Source organism: Myotis brandtii, unplaced genomic scaffold (genome assembly GCF_000412655.1).
Source record: "Myotis brandtii unplaced genomic scaffold, ASM41265v1 scaffold653, whole genome shotgun sequence".
NCBI classification, from domain to species: domain Eukaryota; kingdom Metazoa; phylum Chordata; class Mammalia; order Chiroptera; family Vespertilionidae; genus Myotis; species Myotis brandtii.
The window spans coordinates 662,129-674,317 of record NW_005370535.1 but is presented as its reverse complement, the minus strand read 5'-3'; the positions used below and the strand labels follow the sequence as shown (position 1 = coordinate 674,317).

The 12,189-nt window shown below is 46.3% G+C and overlaps 1 protein-coding gene across 1 annotated transcript in view; it reads right to left on the bottom strand.

The window, feature by feature from the left end:
* NPEPL1 (aminopeptidase-like 1) overlaps nucleotides 1–12,189 on the bottom strand; it is a 48,222-nt gene that overhangs the window by 30,552 nt on the left and 5,481 nt on the right. The gene's annotated exons all lie outside the window — the stretch shown is intronic.

The following is a 12,189-nucleotide window of genomic DNA, read 5'->3' as shown; positions in this document are numbered from 1 at the left end:
GGCCTCCAGCGGGGCCTCCGCAGACTCAGGCCCAACCGCAAGGCCACCCCAGCAGCGCCCGCCGTCCTGTGTCCGTGAGCCCCGAGCAGGCCCCGTTCCCACGGAAGGCAGGCCCAGGAGTCTCAGGACCCCGTGGTGACCTGGGGGACCCACACGGGCAGGCTTGCCCTGACCACACCAGCCTGGCTCGGGTTGGGATGGGCATAGTGGTTTTTGGACCCGTGCCAGCTCCAGGTTGTTAAAGCCCCTGCCTGGCATGGTCAAGCCTCTCCTTCCTCACTGAATGGGTTCCTCCATAACGCTCAGGCCCTTGCTATGTGCCAGGCACTGTCCTGGAAGTGACAGCGGGTCAGGGACGCGGCCTTCCACCCAGGTTGCTGTGTCGGGGGTGGCCACTTATAAGTCCAGGTTATTGCCTTGTTGAGTGCCCTCCCCCCTCCCGCCGCTCACCCCTGGCAACAGCCTGGGCAAGCTGCAGGCTCACCCAATTTAGGGAGATAAGAAGGTATAGGAGAAGGGGTTAAGTCAGTGGTTTACAAGACAGCACCTGAGTTCTCTCATTGAAGAGGGGCAGTGCCTGAAGGGTGTTGGGGGCACCTTGTGGATGGTGGACGATGTTGGTGAGGGTCCTGGCTCCTGCTGTGGCTCAGGTACAAGATTTGGGGATTGATGACCCAGTTGTGGAAGCTGTACCCGAGTCATTATCCAAAGGCCTTTTGGTTGGCACCCCTCTTCTTACTGTTTCCTTTTCATGATCAGCCTTTGAAATAGCAAAGCCAACTCCCTAGTGTGGCACCCAAGGCGCTCAGCCCCTCTCCTGTCTCCCTCCCTGACTTGTAATCCAACCACAGCCACACTTTCACCTTCCCTGCTGCTCCCTCCGTTCCTTGGAAACACCCCACTAGACTCCGAGCTTCGAGCTTCGGCATTCTGCAGGCAGGTCTTTTTGTCTGCTTTCTCCAGCGCCTGGCAGAGCAGGTGCTCAAAACACAGTTTTTGAATGGCGCAATGAATTCCTTCGAAACCCTCAGCTTTCCGACATAAAAGTCGGTGCTAATTGGATCTTATTTTCTTCAAAAGATTTTGCAGCAGCTGAATGTTTTCACACATTTGTAAAGGGTATGAAGAGCACGTATGAAGATCTATCACTCTTTTCTTGTTTGCAAACACATTGCAGACAAGCGCAGGGCTTTCTAGCAGGGGTGAGGCAACAGGGGACCGTCCCAGAGGGTGAGGGAGGTAAGGCTGTGCCTGATGGATGAAACGGGACTCCCACAGGCAAACAAGACAGGGGAAGGCATCTAAGTGGGGAGAGGCCCGGCAAGAAAGTGCAGACCCAGGGTGTCCCTGGAGAACAGAGAAGGGGAGGAACGGGTGATGGTGGTGGGTTGGGGAGTCTGAATCACTCCATCTACTTTTGCAAACTGTGGAAGGATCCAAGAAGTGTTTCAGAAAGCTAGATCCTGGCGCTCTGTGTAGGGGGAGCTGGAAAGGAAAGGAGCTGTCGGTGATGAGATGATTTGGGAGGTTCTTTCCTTTTAGATGGCCCCAAGACAGGACGAACGAGATGATTCAATGCAACCACATTTATTGAACACTTATTCCATACAAAGCAAGAAAAAAAAAATGGGATGTGCTTGTTGGAAGCAGACATTACTGATTCTGGTTTTAAGCCACCCCTGAATCAAAGAAATCCAAACTAAACAGAACATTAAGGAATTATTCCACTTCAAATGCCTGACAGTTTCCTCAAATGTAGCCCGTGACAGACACAAATACCTCCCAGGAAAGGACACTTTCCACTGCACTTTCCAGACTTCAGACTGAGACAGGCGCACTTTGTTCAGATGCATTTTATGAAGCTGTTAGTCCACAGGTTGGAATATATTTCACCATCAATAAAAAAACTCACCTTAATTACATTTTCTTTTAAAAATGCAAAATAACTTACCAGATCTTTAATGCAATCCGAGAAGTAACTTAAGTTTTTGGTGACTTGAGACTCCTTCCAAACTCAAGTGGGTGTTCAGACTTAATTTAGGAATTGAGGAAAAGGCTAAAAACTTCTGGAAGAAATCAGAATAAAGTTCCCAGGACTTATTAGGAAGTTTTGGGATATAGTTCATATTCTAGACACATTTCTGAATGACATCATGTGAGATGGCTCCGGGTGTGTGAGTTGTACACGCCTGTGTTCACTGCATGCTGGAGCTCACCTGCACTAAATCCCCTAATCCCTGTCAGACTCAACCCACAGCCACGAAGCTCCAGATCCCACCACACCTCATAGGAGACGGAAACACTGACCACCCACCTGCCCTGGGAGCACTTGTTTTAGCTTTCTAGTGTTTTCATTCATTCATTCAATATAGATTTATTGAATCTCAATTCTGAAGAGCTCCAGGCCGGGTCAGACTGTGGGGATATAGTGGGGGAGGGGTGTGGTTGTGTGTGTGTGGCAAGGGTAGGGAGCAAATACAGCAGTAAAGCCCAGCAATCCAGTCACTGGGAGCTGAGTCTGGAGGATATTGGGAGTCGGGTCCTGAGGGTGAGGCGTGTGCCAGGCAGGCTGATCCCAGACAAGGAAACCCTTCAGCAAGGGCCCAAAGTACTAAAGGGTGTGGTCCATCCAGAACCGTCAAAAGCTTTAGTGATATGGGCTGGGCGTGCGATGTACACCGAGCCAAGGAGTTTGGACTTGACCTTGTGGGTAACTGCAAGCCAGGGGAAATGCCTCAGTCAGGACTGGCGTGAAGCAGAGGTAGGGCTCGTGCCTGGCTGAGAATGGCCTGCTCTTTCCTTCTTCACAGGAGGAAGGTCTCAGCACCAACCACCTGCATCCTTGGCATCCTGGGCGCAGCTGGCCGAGAAGGGAGCCCACCTGCCAGACTCTGCCTTCCCTCCCCTGGCCCCCACTGCCGGCACATCCGGGAATGCCCTGGTCACACTCTGTAAATATTGTCACATGTGGCCCTGGCCAGAAGCTCGGTTGGTTGGAGAGAAGTCCAATTAAGGAATTATTCCACTTCAAATGCCTGACAGTTTCCTCAAATGCAGCCCGTGACAGACACAACTGCATTCAAAAGGTGGAAGGTTTGATCCCTGGTCGGGAGGCAACCGGTCAATGGTTCTCTCTCACATCAGTTTCTCTCTCTCAAATCAATTTTAAAAAATTGTCAGACGTGCCACCTGGAAGGTTTGCACTCAGGGTTCCCGAAGGATTGAAAAATGAACTAATCGCCATGAAAATAACTTTTCTCTAGAAACTCTTGAAAAATGCATTAACTTATGGAAAAGTTGAAAAGCCAGTAGAAATTATACTCTTTACCTATATTCAGATATTTATTTTTCTGCACCATTTAACCCTAAATACCTCACTGCATCTTTCTTAGGAAGAAGGGACACAGCCTCCAACACCCCCCTAGTCACAATAACATCCTGATCACATCCATGACAATTTGTCATTGAAGCAATGTTATTACCTAAAAAAAATGTCTACACTGGAATTTCTTGAATTGTCCCAAGAATGTCCTTCATGGCCTTTTCTCTTAAAACCAGAATCCAAATGGGCATCAAGCATCCCACCTGGTTGTTCCCTTGAATCCAGAACTGCCCCTGCCTTGGTCTCTCCTGGAGGTCTCACAGTTTGGACTCTCCTGGTTGTCTCCTTATGTGAGATCTGGTGTGAACGTTTTTTGGCAATAATACATATTGTTTCCCACGGCACCCAATCAGAAGCCATGTAACCCATGTAAGCTCCCATTACTGGCCAAGGCTAGTTGCTTGGTTTCCACGGGTTCACATGGTGAAGATGTAAATCACCCTTCATAATTAATAGAATCAGGGTCAGTTTCCTCCTCCTAATGTGTGGTTTGACACTCTGAGAACAATAGGATGATCTGTTTCCAGGGTTTTTACCCCCGCTTTTGTGTGCAATGGTGGTGTCTGTCTGAATCAAGCATCAGCTGCGGCCAACTCCTCCTTCCACACACAGCACCTGCTATGTTTTTAAAATTTATTTTTAAATCCTTACCCAAGGAGAGAGGATATTTTTTCTATTGGTTTTTAGAGAGAGTGGAAGGAAGGGGGCGGGGCAGAGGGTGAGAGAGAAACATTGATGTGAGAGAGAGAGATATCAATTGGTTGCCTCCAACACACACCTCAACCAGCTGGGGATGGAACCTGCAATCCAAAACTTGCAATCAAAGTATGTGCCCTTGACTGGGAATTGAACCTGAGATCCTCTGGTGCGCAGGCCGACGCTCTAACCACTGAGAAATACCAGCCAGGTATCCACCATTCTTGTGTACAGACCTCCTTGCCTCCCCTCTCCTCAAGACTGCACTGTGAGGCTCAGTGCAGAGCTGAAGGTGCAGAACCCGTTCTTCAACAAAGAATTCCAAGATGGCAACAGCAGAGCACTAAGTAAGCCGGAAGTGGGCCCCATGTGAGTGCGAAGGCTGCATGCCCAGGAGCCACCCTGTCCCCATGGCTTGTGTGTATCTTCCAGTATCACGGCCCCCAGTGTCCCCACGGAGGCCACTGAGCCCACCAGGCCGGCTCCTGCCTTTTTCAAACATTCCTATCTGTTTTTGAGCACTTCTGTCCTTTCTGGAACATTAAGACGATCCCTCAGCTCACTGTGTTCCTCCTTTGCCCAACTCTAGAGTCAGCCATTCCTTCAAGAAATCTCTGTCCTGTAAATCGGGACAATGGGTGTCTAGAAACCCAGGTTTGTGTGGGAGGTAAGCTCACTGCTCCCTGGTCATTGTTTATGATCCTTTCAGAGGCCAGGAGTAAGATTTGTTTTCTTAATCTCAGGAGGCCACACCAACTCCTTCAATTCAAACCCCACGCTGCTGACCTCCCCCTCACCTGCTGCCACCCGGATCGGTCTCCATCTCCCACAGTGAGAACCCTGGTCCCAATCTCCCTTCTAGGGAAACTCACTCACCCGTTCCTACAACACTCAGCGGACAGTCTCCATTCCCGGCAATAGACCTAACACCTAAAGTTCAAGATTTCTCTACTGTCTTTTTCTGTTCTTAGAATGCATTTCACTGATCTAGTCAGAATTTATTGGTTTTTGTGTGGTCTATCTGGTGTACATCTAATTCCTGTACTCTTGTCTGTATACTATGTAAGGCTTTGCTGTGCTCATTTCTCTTCCATTTCCATTTTTTGAATACATAAAACATTTCTACGGTCGAGACTGTAAAAAGGAAAGCTCGCGGGAACCTCCTGGGCCTCCCACCCTTTCCCCCTCACTCATCCTTCCACAGGGAAGCATTTTTATTAGTTTTCTGTTTATCATTCTTGGGTTTTATTTTTTTCTTTTTTAAAAAAATACCAGGTCATATATATTCATGTATCTGACACAAAAGATAGCTCATTGCATGCAATCTTTTGCACTTTCCCTCAAAAGCACATTTTGTAATGTCATCTAAAGCATGATGTTCTTACCTTCCAATATCAGTGGGATTAGACACTGTGTTAATAAAAATGTACTCAGGGAGCCATTTCTTAATGACTAAAAGCATTCCTTCTCACATCAGTTTCTAGGACATTTTGATAAAACGAGGGGGCTGAACGAGTTGTTCTTGGAGGTCCCTTGTCATTCTAGCAGTCTAAATTATTCTCCAAGAAGGGCACGGTGTCAGGTGGCAATAACCCTCGTGTCTCGGGCACTGAATTCCTATTTATTTCTGAACACCAGCAAAATTATTTTTTTGTAGTTGCAAAAGTTTTCAAGGGCATATGAAGACCTGAGGGGGCGGTGCTACAGGAAGGCAAAGAGAAATCATTAACAGACCGCATGCTGGTTCCACATTCCTGGAAACAGCCGCATATGAAATGGAGATTATAGAAAAGCAAGACGAAGGGCAAATGTGTATTTTGATGGAGAATTCTTTTCCTTAGAAAACCTTCCCTTCCAGGGTCCTTTAAGCAGGATGTTTCTCTAGTGCATTGAACATGATTCACTCTTCAAAACCCTGAGTCACACTTTTCCCAGAAACACCTTGTGTCAAACAACACCTCTATCTGTAGTGTCTAAATGCGGATCTTTTTAAAAAGTAGAAGGGTTTTGGTGGCTGAGCAGTGTGAGGAAAGGGTGGGGGAAGGAAAAATGAACCAGATTTGTTAGTTTTTCTAAGGGCCATGAGAAGGGAATTTAATTTTTTTCTCTCACTAAATCTGAAGGTTCCATATTTTGGGCCAGTTCAGAGTCACAGATGAAAAGTACTGAAAAGGGGCAGCCTTCCTTCCATTACAATGCAGGTTAAGATGCCAGAGTGCAAAGACCACCACTTACCCTTCCTGATGATTTATGAAACTCGAGGGACATTCTAACCCAATTTAGCAGAATGAAAAGGACATTCCAATCAGGGTCGTGTCGTGGTTCTAAGATCTTAGTAAATTCAGCAATACTTACACATTACCTATGAGAACTAGAAAAATACATTTTGAAGTCTTCTTCTTAACATGCTGGGAACACAGTATAAAGCACTATTTTAAAAACACGATTTCATTATGAACTTGGCAGCCCATGAAGCCTAGTGTATATACACCAAGAGTTCCCCTCTTTTGTTTTTCTTTAAGTAAGAGGTTACACTCCATTTCCCAATACTCTTGGGGCCATAGAAAAGGGAAGACGGGAGGTGAGTGGGGAGAGTCGTTTGCTGGGACCAGAACTCTCCAGTGTGGGCTGCAGAAATTGGAGGGGAAGGAACGATGGGGATGGCAACCACTCGGAGACTTACCAGGTCAGGGTTCATGGTCTGCGGGCGTGCCCGCATCATGGCCAGGGACCTCCGCAGCCCCTGTGGTGCAAAACACATGATGTGTGCCTGCGTGAGGCATGACGGAAGTGCTGAAGTTCCGTGTATATTTAATAATTAGCATGAACTGAGGTACTGTCATTGTTTAACTCGGCCGACCTTTTAAATGGATAACCAACCTTGAGGCTTAATTGGATTTAAAAAAATCAATTTCTAGCCATGGCACAGTGTGGGAACAAAGTGCTACATTTTCGGGCAACTGTTAAATCAGTTTTGCTGGAGACTATGTTTTTATTATTTACAACGTTAAAATGACACGATCCATTTTGGTAGGCGTTTTGTGCATAACATATACTTTTTTGAAACAGCCACAAATGCCCACGTATGCGCACCCAGTCACGTCACACGGAATCATTCCTTTCCGCTCCGTGGCAGGCTTAGTCACCAGCAGCAATCTCTTCGCACCAATTACACGAAAAACCGAGCGAGGGATAATGACATACCACTGTCTGCAAACCTCTCTCAGCCTCAGTCGTGTCTCATCTTTGCAATAGAAAAAAAATCCTTGAGGAAGCTTTTACCAAATCACATCTTGACCATTAAATCTTTCTTGAAGGTCATTTAATTTTATGCAAAGAAATGAACAATTAAAATGGCAAAAGCAGTACTGGTCTTGACATGAGAACAGGGAAGATTCTAGTGCCAGCCCGGGGTCACACTAGCTGTGTGACCTCGGCAAGCCCACACCTGGGTCTCCATCGACCCATCTGGAAAAGGGGCGGTGATGAAACAGAGACCTATTACAGTGTCCTGAGTCAGAACACCATGTTAAAAAAATATCTGATTCCCTCAGCTCTTCCTCCGAGAAAGAGAACAAATGATGCAAACCCAAGCCCTTTAGCCTCCATTATGACATGTTTTTATAAAATGAGAGAAATGGTGATTACTAATGGCAGAATTTGGATGATTAGCTAAAAGCAATTCTAGAATAATAGCTGACCAGCAGAAAACACTAAACCCAGGGGTTTATTCTAAGCCTGGTCTAAATGTACACTGTGTTGAATGCAGTTTCCTTGAAATGGTCCATTTTACCCAGATGACGAGCTCAAGAGCAGGCCCACACAATTACCCTGAGCATTCAGGACAGTGCAGAGAGCTCATGAGGACGACTGGACAAATGACTGTTTGCTTTTGCCTCCACTGGCCAGGTCACTGCACAAGTCTGTGCGCCTGACTCTGGGAATGTTCCTACAGCGTAAGAAGCCTCCACCACAGACTGGTAGAATGATGTCACGGTCGGCGTGGAGTTGGGTGCAGGACACAGAGCCCACCGACCCCACGTCCTAGACCTGAGCCACTTTCAGATGAGCTGGAAGTCTCTATTCGACCCCCCAGAGCCCTCACTGGTTCACTCTAATACCCATCTTTTCGAAAGGGGTTGTTTGCCTTCCATTTCAAAACAAAACTAAACTAAAACATCAGGCAACAAGGTAAGAGGTGGCATCTGGGTGGTCAAGGGAGTTTGGAGAGAGAAAATTTAGTTTTTAAAGGCTAACACAGAAATTGACCATTCAAGGCCCACATTTACATGCAGGCACAGTGCTAAGTTCCAAAATGTAGCAACATCAAATGAACCAAGTCTGCCTAACTGTCTTAGAAGAAATGGAAACTCATAACTCATCAAAGAATCGGCACCTCCAAACCGCTATCCGACCCCCGCCACGAACTAATGACTGTCCTCCTGTGAAGCCACGTGAGCCACGTCTCTCTATGTGGCTCCCACATTTTGACTTAAGGGACCTGATTATCTAAATCAGTGGTTCTCAACCTTCTGGCCCTTTAAATACAGTTCCTCATGTTGTGACCCAACCATAAAATTATGTTGCTACTTCATAACTGTAATGTTGCTACTGTTATGAATCGTAATGTAAATATCTGATATGCAGGATGGTCTTAGGCGACCCCTGTGAAAGGGTCGTTCGACCGACAAAAGGGTCGAGACCCACAGGTTGAGAACCGCCGTCCTAGAGGATGTTCAGCACTGTCAACAAGGATAACCCTACACCCAGCCTGTCCTACAGTCGCCGGGGCATTCAAGAGCAACCACCCAAAGACCCAACCTTCCAGTCACACCTGAGGGCCAGGCCCCGCGGGGTCTCCAGCCCTCTGCTCAATAGGCAATGTGCCCGGTTGTACCTGCACGCAGGTACAATCTGTGTAGCACCATTTCAAGAGTGGGCCACCAAAACTCAGTTGGGAAAAGCCCATGAGGTTACCACGCAAGAAGCACACGCACCCTACAGAGCTGACCTCAGCAGGATAGAGGTCTTCAACACTATCACTGGTCTGGAATGTTCTTAAAGCCCATGGGGACATGCCTATCCTTGGAGTGGATTTGATTATTGAGCAGAGCCAATGGCTTGTGAGAAGTTGGGGGAATAGAATGTCCAGTTAAAAAGGAGGGGAGAGCATAGTAAGAGGGTGCTTCTGTGCTGTGACCCCTCAATAGGTGAGAACTGGTTCTTGGTATGTATATAAAGCATAGATTTTCATGAGACAATTATCTGCCTTTATGTCTACTGGTGAGCAAAGAGATTGGTTCCTTTCAAAGTGTCCACTAGATAGATAGACCTTCAGACATCGAGGCAAAGGCCTTGGGTACAAAATAGTCATCAGCCCAAATACCCTGCCACCCGCCCCCCCACCCCCATGGGTACAAAATAGTCATCAGCCCAAATACCCTGCCACCCGCCCCCCCGCCCCCATGTGTTTGAAAAAAACATGAACCCATCATCAAAATTAACACTAGGATTGCAGGATGTTGTTAAATCTGCACAGTTGCTTTATTGTACAAAAAGTTTCCAATAACAGTAAATTAGTTTAAAAAAAGGACAAAAAAAGGCATGTTGGATAGAAGCGCTTCACTAATTGCTTTATTTAAGCACACAAGAAAAAAAAGTCTTATCTGACCAATTAGGTTGGGAGGGTTTCATTACCTTTAGGAAGCCATTAGCCAGGATACAACACTGAAAGCACTGTGTCAAAACAAATAAATAATGCTCTCTCAATTAGCAGAGAGACGTCAATCCATTAGACAAACACTGCTTCATGCCCATGGCGAAGCCACCCCCCTCCCAAATTAATAAAACCAGAGACAGTAGATTTTAGCCACAATCTGGGGTAAGATCAGGAGCTCTGGAGACCTGACAGTAAACGGTCCCATTTCTCCCCGCGCCCAGGCTGACAGAGCCATCACGGAGCACGTAGAGGGGCAGGTGTCCCTGCTGGCCTCAACTCAGGGAGACGGAGGGCCCTGCCTTCCCACAGACATGGGCTTCAGCAAGGAAAGGAGCTGAAGCTTCAGGGCAGCATGACTAAGCTTCTCTCACTGCTCGTGCTGATCTGCCCTCAGGAAAGGCTCAACAGAGAAAGACAGTGTTCTGAGGAGCCCAGCAAGCTGGCGCACAGACTGCAGGCTGCGTCCCTCTCCAGGTCACGGTCATAGCAGCTGGGGCTTTAGCTGGCATTGCCCTGATTTCAGTCAGAATGGACGGTCCCACCACCCCAATGAGATCCTTAAAATCACTTCTAATCAGATCCATGATTTCACCCAAATGGGTTGGGAGACAAAAGCCAACCCTAATCACTCTATTCACTGAAAATATAAATAAATGGTGACCCTTTCTTAAAGGGTCACTTTCCTTCAAGGATAGTTAAGACAGCTTTAAAAGCTTTAACAGTGATCCAGTATCCCCATCAGAGACCGTCTGGGAGGGAAGCCCCTGGTCTGAGCAGCTCCACTCCTAGGAGCAGCTAGTCGTTGGGTTATGGTTGGGCGGGATGAGGATGAAGGCCTACAGCTACCCTCAACTGCTGTAGAAGCCCCACATTTCAGGGATGATCAAGGAAGGGCTGGATTTTTATTCCCAGACCTTCTTTCCTAACAAATACTTGTCAGGGAACACCATGCTATTTCCTGAAATGCCAGGGACACCTGCTGATCATTCTACGGCCACATCCGTAAAAAAAACAGTGGCTCCCCAGCGCCATCAACAACCTGGGAAGAAATGGCTGAGACAACTTGAATCTCTGGCCTGGGGTTTAAATTTCTAGCAACAACTCCAAAGTCAAATTGTAGAGTAGCATTTTACGAGACTGGTCCAAATAAAATGTAACCCATTAGAGATAAAAACAATGGAAAAGCCATAAAAAAAATATACAAAGACCATTAAAACTATACTTGCGTCTCAAGAGCAACTGAAAACATGAACAACTTCTGTTTTTAAAGCCATCATCACTTTCCTCATGACTCTATAGTTGGGGATATATCTGAGCACCATATTGATAACAGGGAAGGACATGACAAAGCCCCACTTTGGTGATCTGATTCGCACTCACTTTACAAACAAGGGACAGCCTGGTCCTGCTTCCCACCACCTGCTGGAACATGCCTACTTTCTGGGCATATTAAGTGGCAATGGGAGAGCCAATAAATCACACCTCTGGTGGAATATTTTACTTTGAAATGCAGTGATGTTTGGTTAATAATTTCAGACCCAAATGGGGTGACCCATTTAGAATGGCCTCTGTGTAAATTCACAGTTCATTAAATGGTGGCTGGTTTGAACAGGTCATTATGTGGTTAGTATATGAGCAATGGATTGAGTGAGGATGGCTGGGGATGTGTGCAGGGACACACTGCCCAATTCTGGTGACATTCATGACACTGCCAAGCTTTCTTTTAATTCGAGGTTAGTTCAAATCACCAACTTTTAAATTTAGGTGGTTTTGCTCAGCAACCCCTTTTGGTTTACAGTAGAAAATATGCATAAATTTTAGATGAGGAATACTCCATTTACAATTAATTTAAACTTATGAAGCTGTTTTAACTGGCCCATCTAAATGTGTTAATTAACATCAATGATGGTTTCTTATTTTTCACACTTTGTTACTCTGATCATTAACAGTGATGGAAAAGCGAAATTAAGGTAATGGGGAATGGATTATAAATTCTTAAAGGACTTCTCAGTTTGTTTTCAACTGGAAAATATAGAGAGAAAGATGAAGAGGCATTTTTGCCTCTATCCATAAATTTTTGGTACCAAATCCTTAAAAACCAGATGGTTTTCAAAATTTTTTTCCCAGAAATGATTTTAACACGCTGCTCAGACATGATTGCTAAGAAAAATAGCTTATTCACAATAATATCGAACAGCTTGTGGAGTGCTGTAAACGTCCCACTCATTTTCTCTTTCTAAAAGATAGTGTAACTGATGACAGTGCTCCATCTCTAGTCTGCAGCAGTACCAAGGTCTTTAAATTCTCCACAATGGAGGAAAAACAGAAGCCCACTCCCCTCGCTTCAGCACTGTGCAGGAGTCCACGAGATGCTGGTGGCCACGCGGGGCCG